General features: G+C 43.4%; 1 pseudogene; it reads left to right on the top strand.

Annotated features, from left to right (window-relative positions):
• The first annotated feature begins 1864 nt into the window (after positions 1–1864).
• Positions 1865–10240, top strand: LOC102511565 (annotated as a pseudogene).
• Positions 10241–12855: the final 2615 nt, after the last annotated feature.

Genomic DNA, 12855 nt, shown 5'->3' with positions numbered 1-12855 from the left:
ATAGATAACTTTCTTTATACATGAGCTTTTACAGAGGTACTTGAGGTTTGTAGTTCTATTGCAGTTTGAGTCCTATACATACAGAATTTATGACCATTCTGTTTCGCACAATTCCCACCAAAAAGAAAAAACAAAAAACAGTGGTGCATCTAAAATGGTCTTTGCTGCATGGAGTACTCCTAACCCTGTAGGAGGCAGAAGGAGAGAACCCCTTTTCTGACTGGGCTTCAGTGAGAGGTGGTTGTGTATTTCAGACTTGTTTCCTCTCACTACCTGCATCCTTTCAGAGCTGGGTGCAGTAGGACACATTCGTATCATGACATACCTTCTGGGTGACTCAGCCCGATGGACAATAAGGAGCATTCCTGGAAGCCGTTCCTACACCAGGATGGCTAGCAATAACCACAGACCCAAGTGACTGTGAGCCACATGGAGATAGGCTACCAAACCCAGTAAGAGGCGTCCCTCACTCAACTTCCCCTGAGCTGGAACCCAAAATGCCACCGCTATTCCAGTGGTATCTGTGCAGAGGGAAGCAGGATGGGGAGGAAATCCAAGAGGAAAGAGACAATGGTCCTAACTGATTATAGTTAAAGTACCTTACCTTAAAAAAGAAAGGAGAGGCAGAGACAAGGAGAGAAACGGACAGGGAGAACCTATTACTGTTCCATTAATCAGGAGGTAGAGAGGTCCACTGGGCAATTGGAAATGTGGGTATGAAGAGATGATGGATAGTGACATGGAAATTGGGGAGCTGTTTCACAATCATAGCTGCATGAGTGGATGAGGCCCCCCCCCACCCCCCAGATGAAAGTACATAGAGGAAGAAGAAAAGAGGACTGAGAACAGAATCTTGGATGATGCCTATTATTTTGTTGTGCTGTGTCAGGGAAGAGATGCTCCTGACGTCTTAGGCTAAGACACTGATTATAGCCAGGAAATGAGGCATGAACACAACCAGGCTGATTTGGATTTCTGTCATTTATAACAGAAAGATTTTTGATATTATATACATTTGAATATTTAAAACCAGCTGTAAACTTATCTTTCTAACTCTTATACAATTATGAAATCAAAAGCTATTAAGTACTAGCAAAACTACAAAATGCATAAAATAGAAATTGACATTCACTATGACAGATGGTATTGTTTTGCTGAAATAAAATCACTGCTATTCAAGTTAATAGTAGACAATCTATTTATATGTCTTGAGATTTCACTTGTTGGTGTGGTTATTTTAATTTTGAGCATAATTCCCATCATTTGAGTAACTGTCATGATCTCTGTCGATATTTTTCCTTTTAAACAAAGTTTATTTTATATCCCCTATCCACCGTTTAGAAGAGACAGTCTAATAGCACATCTCAAATGTGAGGTATCAATACTGTCTAAAGAGCATCTGTAAAAACCTTTCCATGGCAAAGCCTTTATGGGAGTCAGTGTATAAGGAATGTAGGTGTGGGAGTCAGACAACTCTGAAATTGGTGATGCTCTTACTAGTGTTGACATTGGAATGCTATTTAATTACTTGGTTATCTCGTCTATAGAGAATGATTAAATGAGGTTATGTAGCTAAAATCCTAAAACTTTCTCCGGACCAGCCTTGGTCCTGCCGCCGCCGCCGCCCTCCCCGGTCCGCGAGGGCCTCACCGGCCGCCCTCCCTGCAGCATGGCACCATCGGGGCTGATGGAGCCGGGAGCAGCGTTTGGGGGACGCGGGGTCTCCAGGGGTGGGGGATGGCCTGCAGCCTTGGTCATGGATGTGAGCAAGATGGACTTTATCCTACCAGGATGAGGTTCTGTTCAATTCAGACACATGTTGAATCCTCACTTTGTGTGCTGGGCCCTGGGGGTGGACGTCAAGATGTTGGATCCAGAGCTGAGGATGGCCGAGCTGTTTGTTGAAAGGCTTCGAGTCAAGAGATGGAGACAGATTTCTTGAAATGCTTTGAGCGGGAGGGTACAGAGATGTGTGTAGTTGACAGAACACTCTCACTGGATTATTTTCTCCCTCAAAAAAGCCTTGAGAAAGAAGCAAAAAAAAAAAATCTTAGTCTGTGTGTTGTTGCCTATTAAGAGACACACTCCATAAGGACTCAAGAGTGTTTGGTGGGATCTGAGAGCCAGGAGGTCATAGGTGCAGTTTCGGTAGAGTGTGGGGGCAAGATCCAGATTTTACAGAATAAGGAATAATGGGAGGTGAGGAAGTGGAGAAAACACATGAAGACAGCTCTTCCTAGAAGCTTGGCTATGAAGAGAAGGTGAGCTGGAGGAGGATACAAAGTAAAAGACTCTGCTGGGAGGTCCTGGCAACAATGTTGCTGCATTTAAAATGTGGGCAGAGGAGAAACAGTCTGCAATAGCCAAGCCATGGGGAGCAGCAGGAAGCAAGTGGTCTGGGGGGGGGGTGTGCTCAGAGGGGCAGAGAGAAGTGGGGAAAAAATCAGGAGAAGGAGACATATTAGTTTTTAAAAATGTAATTGTGGTCAAAACCATAAAGTCTGTCATCTTAAACATTTCTAGGTGTACCGTTCAGTACTGTTAAGTATGTTCATATTTACTGTGCAACCAATCTCCAGAACTTGTTCATCTTGCAAACTGAAACTCCATTAAACCACAACCCCCCAGTTCCAGCCCCAGCCCCTGGCAGCCACCACTCTACTTTCTGTTTCTAGGAATTTGACTGCTCTGGGTACTTCATATAGTTGGAATCATGCAGTATTTGTCTTTCTGTGACTGGGTGATTCCACTTAGCATCATGTCCTCAAGTTGCATCCGTGTTGTAGCATGTTTGAGACATTGTCTTATAATCAAGAAAAGCCATAAATACTTTCAAGGGAAAGCTGTTTTTTTAAAAAAAATGTGAGTATCTGTAGAAAAGTTAGAATCACTGAGAAAAACTTTTGCACAAAGGCATTCTGGTGGTTATACAATAAAACTTACTATCAAACTATGTGGGGGACGAGCCTTACTATTAAAACACATTTTTCATCACTTTAATTTCTCCATACATTTGTTTAGTTCCAAAAATACATTCTTCCCTATGGTGGCAAATATGATACAAACACTCAAATTCATGAGAAATGTGCACCAAAAATCTATATACTCAACTATTCTATCAATTAATTCTAGGTTTAAAAATCCAAGTATCAGTCACTTAAGATAAAATATTATTTTCTCTCAAGTATTATAAAAAAACAAAGTAGGCAGTCTAGGTGAAGTATGGTGCTACTATTATAAATGTCCTCCTTGGGGACACAAGACAGCTGTTGTAGAACTTACCAATGTATCTGGATTTCTTATTTTTAGTTTTTTTTTTAAAAGGAGGTACTGGGGATTGACCCCAGGACCTCGTGCATGCTAAGCATGTGCTCTATCACTTAAGCTGTACCCTCCCCACAATGGATCTGGATTTCCGGCAGGAAGATAGGAGATGAGGAAAGGACAGAGAAAGCCAGAAGCCTGAATCAGTGATTTCAGTTTGTATTTAGTAAGCTACTCCTATTGCAAAGAAGGTTGGAAAATGTGTTGTTTCCACTGGGCGTGGTGTCACCGCAAGAGGATATGGAAAGGGGAAGGTGAGAATGAACAGCATGTGATAACCAGCCGTCTTCGACTCAAACCAGTATCAGTGAGCTCTCAGCTCACGTGCAGCTAAAACTGAGTGTGCTTTCCCTGTTAATGATGAACTGGTTGATGTTTTTCAATGTAAAGTTGTCAAAACAATGGACTCATTTAATCAGTGACCTTGTGGGGGATACACAGTATTCATGGCATTGGGTACACACATGCTTTTTCATACACTTTTGAGCTTCCTATGTTGGAGCACCCTAGTCTCTGGAGGGGAAAAGTTGTGTTTTCCTTTGGGCAACAGAAAAGTCCCATTGGGTACTTCACTGAAGCTCCTTTTCTCTTGAAATTAGGAGTTGTCCTGGGGATTTTCCTCTCTCTGTTTCTGCGTGGGTTATATGCCTACATGCGTGCTTCCCACATGGTCATACTGAGAGGAATCTCAGGGCAATGGCTTATCTCCAGACGGGGACTGTCTCCCAGGCCTCCTGACAGTAGTATGAAGTAACTCCTAGTGGGCTGTGGTGGGGGGAGCGGATTTCTTCCCTGATTTTGCCATAAAAGTGTGAAGTTCTATAGGCAGGAGGTACTGGGGAACAGGACTGGGACCGCTGGCCTTGCACGTGGAGATGGATCAAGAGTTGGGAAGTAAGGAATTTGGGGGCAGCCAGGAAATGTGTCAGCTCCTGGGGGTCAGAGTTTAGGTATTTTATGAGAAGGTGTGGCATGGGGTCTGTGAGTCCCAGGAGGAGAATGAGCCCTGTATTTTGAAAACAACCATGTCTGATAAGAATGATTTATGTATGTATTCCTTATCATCTGAATCCAGTCATGACAGTACATCAAGCTCATCTAAACTGAGGGATCTGTCTACAAAATAACAAGCCTGTAGTCTTCAAAATGTTAATGTTACAAAAGATAAAGAAAGGCTAGGGAACTACCTTAGATTAAAGAGACCAAGGAGATCCATCAGGTTCAAGGCATGACTGTGGACTGAATCTTGAGTTAGGGAAATTTTTGCTGTAAGAGACATTATTGAGATCATTGACAAAATTTCAGTATGAACTGTATATTCAATAAAACGTGAAGTTTCTTGATTTTGTTAACTGTCATGTGATGACATTAGAGAAGGTCCTTATTCTTGGAAAATGCTTAAGTATTTGAAACTAAAGGAGCATGATATTTACGTATTATTCTCGAATGGTTCAAAATGTGTGTGTGTGTGAGAGAGAGAAAAATAATAAATGTAAAACGTCAACAGTGGTGAATTTGAGTAAAGCATATGTGAGTTCCTTGTAATTTTTTTTTGCAAATTTTCTACACATTTGATATTTTACCATAATGAAAAGTTAAAAAACAATTTTTATAGAGGACCTACTATATGCCAGACATTGTTCTAAACATTGAGATGTAGCCGTTAATAAAAGAAAAATTCTTGCCTCTCTGGAATTTCCATCCTAGTAGGGGGAGACAGAATAAACTAAATAAGTAAATTATATTGCATATTTGATGGTGATAAATGAAATGGAGAAAACTAAGCAGGGTAGAAGAATAAGAAATTCCATACTACTCAGCCATAAAAAAAGAATAAAATGGGGGAGGGAGGGTATAGCTCAGAGGCAGAGTGCATGCTTAGCGTGCACAGGGTCCTGGGTTCAATTCCCCAGGACTGCCAAAAAAATAATAAATAAACAAATAAATAAACCTAATTACTTCCCTCCTCCAAAAAAGAAACAAAAGCAAAAAATAATGCCACTTGCAGCAACATGGATGGACCTGAAGATTGTCATACAAAGAAAAATACCATATGATATCACTAATATGTGAAATAAAAAAAATATATATAAGGCACAAATGAACTTATTTACAAAACAGAAACCGACAAAGAAAAACTTATGGGTACCAGAGCGGGGAGAGAGCGAAGGGATAAATTGGGAGTTTAGGATTTGCAGATACTAACTACTATATATAAAATAGATAAAAAACAATGTTCTACTGTATAGCACAGGGAACTATATTCAATATGTGGTAATAACCTATAATGGCAAAGAACATGAAAAGGAATATATATATACATATATCTATATATACATATAACTGAAACACTATGCTGTACACCAGAAACTAACATAATACTGTAAATCGACTATAGTTCAATTTAAAAAAAAATTTTTTAAAAGAAGGATAAGAAATTCTGGAGTGAGATATTTGCGACTTTAAGTAGATGGTGAGTTGGATGTCTCCTTTTGTGCCATTTCACATCTCTTGTGTGCAGTCTCTGACCAGCTTGATGCAGGTGCAACCTGGGAGCACCATCCTGCGTCTTGTGTCCCATCACAGGGCTGCTCTGTGGATGACCAGGTGTGGGACACGCCTCTCAGTGCCCATGCTGGTGCGTGCATGCTTCTTGGTCCTAGATTTTGCAACATTGAAAAAGGTGAATCTTCACACTTTCTTTGTCAAAAAGCACATATTGGTATTCCTTGAGAAATGGCTTGATGCTGGTGTCACATGTGCATCTGTCATTAGTGGGTCTTCGACTGAACTGCATCTTCTCAGCTTCTTGATGATAAAGTCACATCAGAACCTCTACTAAAGAAGGATTATATCGTGTATAGCCCTGCTTCTTCTTATTAGCATAGCCCCCACTTTATCCCAGAAGGAAATGAAATTACCTTCACACAGTTTGCTCTGTTCAAAGCTCTGTTCTTTTATACTTTTCTCTGCTCCTCAGTATTTGGGGGGGGGCAGGTTGGGGTTCCTCCTTTTATTTGGAAATAGATTTTTTTCGTAGTTTATCTCAGTATCTCCCAGGTAGCAACGATAAATGCATGATATGTAATTCCCAAAGCCAGTTTTTCATTTTTTCCACTTTAAAAAGTGGTAGGCACTGTGGGTCTTCCATTACATCCACAAAAGAATTGTCATGACCAAATACTATACTCTTGTGGGCCCCTCATACTATTCTTGCTAAAGAGTAAAAATGAACAAGTAACACGTAATAAAACTGGAGAACGGTGTTCCTGGACAACAGACACCTGTTCTGAGTCTTTGGAGCCCAGCAGGAAGCAGGTTATTATAATAAAGGATTCTTAGCCCAATGTCACCCCAGATGGGGAAGGACTGACAGTCGTGCTTTGAATCCAGTCATTCCTTTATTCAGTCAGCCTGTCAGGCATTTCCCGAGTGTTCACCGTGCACTTTGTTTTGCAGCTCTGAAGGGGCAGGTAAATGACGTGGTCAGATTTAACTTACAGGCGAATCATGCTGTTCACAGTGTGTGACAGATTGAGGACTAGCTGGGAGTTAGAAAAGATTTGTAGTGACCTAAATGCGAAGTGATGGGAGAGTGAATGAAAACCGTGGTGGTGGGAATGAGGAGAAGGGAATAGATTTCGGAGTGATTGGAAGATAAAATCTACATCTGCTGACTTGTTGGTTATGGGGACAGATGAGAAGGAGCACTGAGGAGGATGCCCAGGGGGTTGGCCTGGACAATTAGGGGGATGGAGGTGTCATTTCCTGAATGTGAATATGAAAAGAAAAATGGGTGTGTGTGTGTGGTTAAGTTCGTAGCAGAGAGATTGCTGAGAAGGATGTGATGGGTTAATTACTTGGGTCCGGCCAAAAGCAGAAAGTTTCATCTATTTAATAAATTTTATCATGCGCCTGGGCTCCAGCTGTAAGTGTGGCAGTTTGAGCATTCCCGTACACGTGTTAGTTTAAAAATTAGCCCGTGAGTGGAATAAAGCTCCTCCTACAACGGGATGCTTTTATCAGCGGTGAAACCTGCTCTCACGTTTCCCGTCTTGGAAAATCCTCTGAGGTCCCCTCACCCCTTCCAACCTGGCTCCGCCCCTCTACTGAGCTGGCTCTTGCTAAAGCATCTGGGCTTTGTATGTCACCACATCCAAAGGACACTCCAGTTTTCTGGCCTCACAGTATCAGGATGTCCCCACATGTCCTCACTGCTCCTTCCAGCTGCTCTGAATTGAGGAGAAAGACTCTGTCCCACTCTGGGTCACCTGCCCTATGCCCTGTTGGGCATGAAAGTCATTCTGTTTATGCCTCTGTGTCTCACAGTGTACCCTGAGAAAACATCTCTTTCTGCCCTTGCTCGGGATCTCTCAGACCTAGTCTGGGGGCCAGGGCTGTAGGTTAGACCCCGGCTGGCCTCTTCCTCCAGCATCTTCATGCCTCCCATCTCCTCCTCTACACAGGGGTCCCCACACTGCCTTCCACACCTGTTCCTTCAAAGAAAATTCCCATGCAAATAGGTGTAACACGTGAGGATGTTTATTTCATAAAATGCAAAGGGTTTTAGAGGGGGAGGGGATTTTTAAAAGTAATATATACTCGCTGTAGAAATTATTCAGAAAATGTAAAAAATGTATAAATACAAGAACATTTCCAGTAATGATTATCCAGAAGTTACCACTGTTGATGTTGTCAATAATTTCCTTCCCACTTTGGTCTATGTGGCTCACACATATTTTATTTGAAAATAAGATTATACTATGTATGTTGTTTTTAAAAAGTTAAGAGGGGAGGGTATAGCTCAGTGGCAGAGCACATGCTTAGCATGCATGAGGTCCCCTGTGCCGCCTCTAAAAACAAAGAAATAAATAAACCTAATTACCTTCCTCCCTGCCCTCCCCCCCAAAAAACCCAAGTAAAAACATCACTCTTCAAAAAATATCTTTTTAAAAACGTCAGTTAAAGTTATATTTCCATTGTTAATAAATATAGACAGACATAATTATGAATGAAATGGCATTCTGTTAGATGAGGTGTACTCTATTTTAACCAATTCTTTACAGACAAGAAGGTGGCTTCCAGTTTTTTATATTGTAAGCAAGGCTGTGACAAATGGTCTTTTAATATACAGATCTTTGTGGGGCCTTTTTGTGTGTGAGTTATTTCCTCAAAAAAAAAATGCCTAGAAAGTAAATTACTAGATGAATGTATTTATATTATAAAATCTAATATATATTGCCAAAGTGCCTTTTAGTTAAATTCTACCAATTTACACGCCTGCCAGCAATAGATGGGAGTGCCCGTATCACCAGATTCTCCACATTTTCTGGGTGTTTTAAAATCTTTGCCAACATGATAGATGAGTAATTACATTCTCTCGGCCTCCATTTTGGTTTGATCACTTGTGAGGCAGAACAAGTGATCAGCATCTCCGTTCCTGGTTCTCATGATCTTCCTCACCACGGACCTTGGGGGTTGCCCAGTTTTCTATTGGCGTGTCCATATTGACTCTGACTACCCCAAGACCACATAACAACAACGGTCACCAGCAGTATTTAGGGTGAAATTGACTACCGAATCCGGTTAACACAGTAGTGTGGGCACACGGATGCCGCATGGGCTGCGTGGCCGCCATGGGCCTGCCCTGCCCTGAGCACTGCGCCGCGTGACCACTGGCCTAGAGCCAGAACTGAAGCTACCAGACGGCTGACCAGGACCCTGGGTGCATTAGCCCCCTTCAACAAATGGTGGCCTTGGGAGCTGGGGCTGTGTTCACCTCCTTCTTCATGACCCCCCTGGACGTGGTAAAGGTCCGCTGGCAGTCTCAGTGACCCTCCGGAGCCCGTAAGCTAACGCCTCCTGCCAGACTCTGGAGCCTCTCCAAACCAAATGTCCCTCCTCTCTCCAATCCACAGGGAAGGGCCTTCTGTGCTGCAGTGGTGTCCTAGAGCCCCTGTACCTGTGCCCAAATGGTGCCCACTGGGCCACCTGGCTTCAGGACCCAACTCGCTTCACTGGCACCACGGCTGCCTTTGTGAAGACTGTGAGACACGAGGGCACCAGGACCCTGTGGAGTGGCCTCCCAGCCACCCTGGTGATGACTGTACCAGCGGCTGCCATCTGCTTCACTGCCTATGACCAACTCAAGGCCTTCCTGTGTGGTCCAGCCCTGACCTCTGACCTCTATGCACCCATAGTGGCCAGTGCATTGGCCCACCTGGGCACGGTGACTGTGACCAGTCCCTGGAGCTGGTGTGGACAAAGCTGCTGGCTCGGCAGCTGTCATGCTGGGAGCTGGGCACCTGTGTCCGAGCTGCTGTGGCTCAGGGTGGCTGGCATTTGATGTGGTTGGGCTGGGGTCCCACTGCCCTTCAAGGATATGACCTTCTCAGCCCTGTACTGGTTCAATTATGAGCTGGTGAAGAGCTGGCTGAGCAGGCTCAGGCCAAAGGACCAGACCTCCATGGGCATCAGTTTTGTGGCTGGCGGCATCGCAGGGACGGTGGCGGCCACCCTAACTCTACCCTTCGATGTGGTGAAGACTCAAGGCCAGGTAGCGCTGGGAGCCGTGGAGGCAGTGAGAGCAATGCCCCTGCACACTGAATCCATCTGGCTGCTGCTGCGGAGGACCCAGGCCGAGTTGGGCACCAGGGGACTCTTCACAGACTTCCTCCCGAGGATCATCAAGGCTCCCCCCTCCTGTGCCGTCATGATCAGCACCTATGAGTTCGGCAAAAGCTTCTTCCAGAGGCTCAACCGGGAATAGCCTCTGGGCCCCTGAAAGGAGAAGGAAACAAGGACCCCCTCTCTTCCGTGGATGGGGGTGGGGCAGGGGGAGACTGAGCCAAGTGCCTTCTCCTCAGCACTGCGGGGAGGGGCCTCCTTTCTCTTTCCTTTCAACTCCGCCCCTCTGGGCCCCACCCACCCTCCTCAGACCACTTTTTTCCTTCTGGTCCCCAGCCCCAAGAATCATCACTCCTTCCCCCCAAGTTCAAGACCAAATCTGCTAACTGCTGCCCCCCCCCCCCCATTTCCCTGTACGTTGCGGTAGCTGGGCCTGTCCCCAGGAGCCACAAAACCCTGGGCCTGGCATAGTCTGCACACACTCCTGTTAATTCCTTGAGTCTAAAGATGATAAACTGCTCTCCAGTGGGAGGGAAACACACACACACACACACACACACACAGTAGTGTGAGTTCTGTGAGGGCTGAAACCGAATACTTCTTGTTCATCTCTGATGCTGTAATGTGTTCCACATTATACTTGGCACATCTGGGGGCTTAATAAGTATTGGCCGGATTAATACACTCCCCTCCCCTTTTCATTTCTTTTTCAAAAATAGACTCATTTTTTAGAGCAGCGTTAAGCTCACAGCAAAACTGAATGGAGGGTACAGAGATTTCCCACATACCTCCTGCTCCTGTCCCCCACAGCCTCCCCCATTATCAACATCCCTCACCAGACGGCACATTTGTCACACCTGGTGAGCATGCGCTGACATGACATCATCACCAAGAGTCCGTGGTTTACATTAGGGTTCTCTCTTGTATTTTCTGTGTGTTTGGACAAATGTGTGATGACCTGCATCCACCCTTCAGTATCATACAGTGTTTTCACTGCCCTGAAAATCCTCTGTGCTTCTCCTATTGATGCCTCATTCCTCACTAACCCCTGGCAACCACTGACCATTTTGCTATCTCCATAGTTTTGCCTTTTCCAGAATGTCATATAGTTGGAATTGTACAGTCTGTAGCCTTTCACTGTTTCTTAGAAATTCTCCTTTAAATGTAAAACTGCCTTCTTACTGTGAACTTAAGTTGGGCAGTTTCACTTCTCAGACTGAGGTAAATAGATGTTTTCTGGGCTGGAAAAGAATTGTTTAAATTTCAAATTCCTTCTCAGCTCAGGTGACACAGGGAAGAAAGGAGTGACACATAAAAAAAGATGGAGGTGGGGCAGGTAAGGGACTTTGGTAGCTGTTCTCAAGTCTTGCCTCTTTTAAGTACTCAATAAGCTTTCTTGAAAACAGAAACAGACACAGACATAGTAAATAAACTTACAGTTACTGGGGAAGAGGGTCTGGGAAGGGATAAACTGGGAGTTCAAAATTTGCAAATGCTAAAATACTACATATAAAATAGATTAAAAAAACACAAATTTCTTCTGTATAGCACTGGAAACTATATTCAATATCTTGTAGTAACTTATAATGAAAAAGGATATGAAAACAAATATAGGTATGCGTATGTATGACTGAAACATGATGCCGTACACCAGAAATGGACACATTATAACTGTCTATGCTTCAGTTAAAAAACAAAAACAAAAACAACTAAGCTTTGTTGAAAAGGGGAGGGAGGTGGAGAAAGAAAAGAAGGAAACTTTCGAGTACATTATGGGTTACTTAACTTAATTATCCAGTCTCTGCTTTGATTTTAACATGACAATATTTAGGTCTGTCAGTGAGGTAACGCAAAAGTCATCTGTTTTTTAAATAAGTGTGTTGAGCTGGAGGTAAAGAAGACCTTTGGTTGTAGCTCCTGACCTTTCATTAGAGTGATCTCTCTGGAGTGAAGTGTGAACCAGGCTCAAAAAACTCATGATAGGAACAGATTAACTTGGCAAGGGACCCGGAGATTTTGAGAAAGCTTTTGGTCTCTTGGTTGACTATGATTCCAATGCTTTCTTACTTTTCTTTCCATTGAGTGTGAGTGATTCAGGTGACGTAACTCTCTTCTGGTCCACAATGAACCAACGCCTTCCAAAGGCAGGTGAAACATTAGAATCTGATGACACGGTAACATGTACAGGCTCTCCAGTGACCTATAACCTCCCCAAAGGTGAGGACCTGACATTTCAACCATTGAATCACCAGCTGTTGGCAGGACAGTGCCCAGCACACTTGAGGCACTCATTATATACCTGCTGATTAAACCATTGTGGATGAATTTCCATAAATGAGTATAACTTATCAAATACCAAGACCTAGCATTAAAATATATTTTTTTCTAAAATTCTTTCATCTTATAACAGTTTTAATTAGAGAAACTTCTTTTTGTTTTCCCTGAGAGTAAAGTCATTTTATTTTTCTTTTCACTGCCTAGTGAATTAAGTCTAAACTCCTTAGTCAGGCATATGACATGTTCCCAAGTTATCTTCCAAGGGTTACTAACCTTCACCTGACACCAGTGGTCCAGCCAAAATGGATAATTATTCCTGATTTTAAAAAATGGACCTCTAAACCCTTCTGCTATTTGATTCCCCATGGCCAGGTCAAATCCCATCTCCTGTGTTATGACTTCTCTAAGATCACCCGTGGTGAGCTTTGTGATGACCTCCCCATTTCCTTTCCTCTTTTCTTTGTTATTGGTCCAGCTTTCCATTTGAGAACCATGCCTTCCCCTCATGGGACAAAGCCTAACTCCATTTCTGGCGCTAACCGGGGGTGAAAGCCATGAACATAATCCTGTATCCTGGCCATGCATGTTGATTCAGCAATGGAAATGTGATCTGGTTCATACCAGAGC

The sequence above is a fragment of the Camelus ferus genome, chromosome 35 (genome assembly GCF_009834535.1).
Source record: "Camelus ferus isolate YT-003-E chromosome 35, BCGSAC_Cfer_1.0, whole genome shotgun sequence".
NCBI lineage: Eukaryota > Metazoa > Chordata > Mammalia > Artiodactyla > Camelidae > Camelus > Camelus ferus.
Note: the sequence above shows the minus strand (reverse complement) of the source record. Positions and strands in the feature narration are given on the sequence as shown.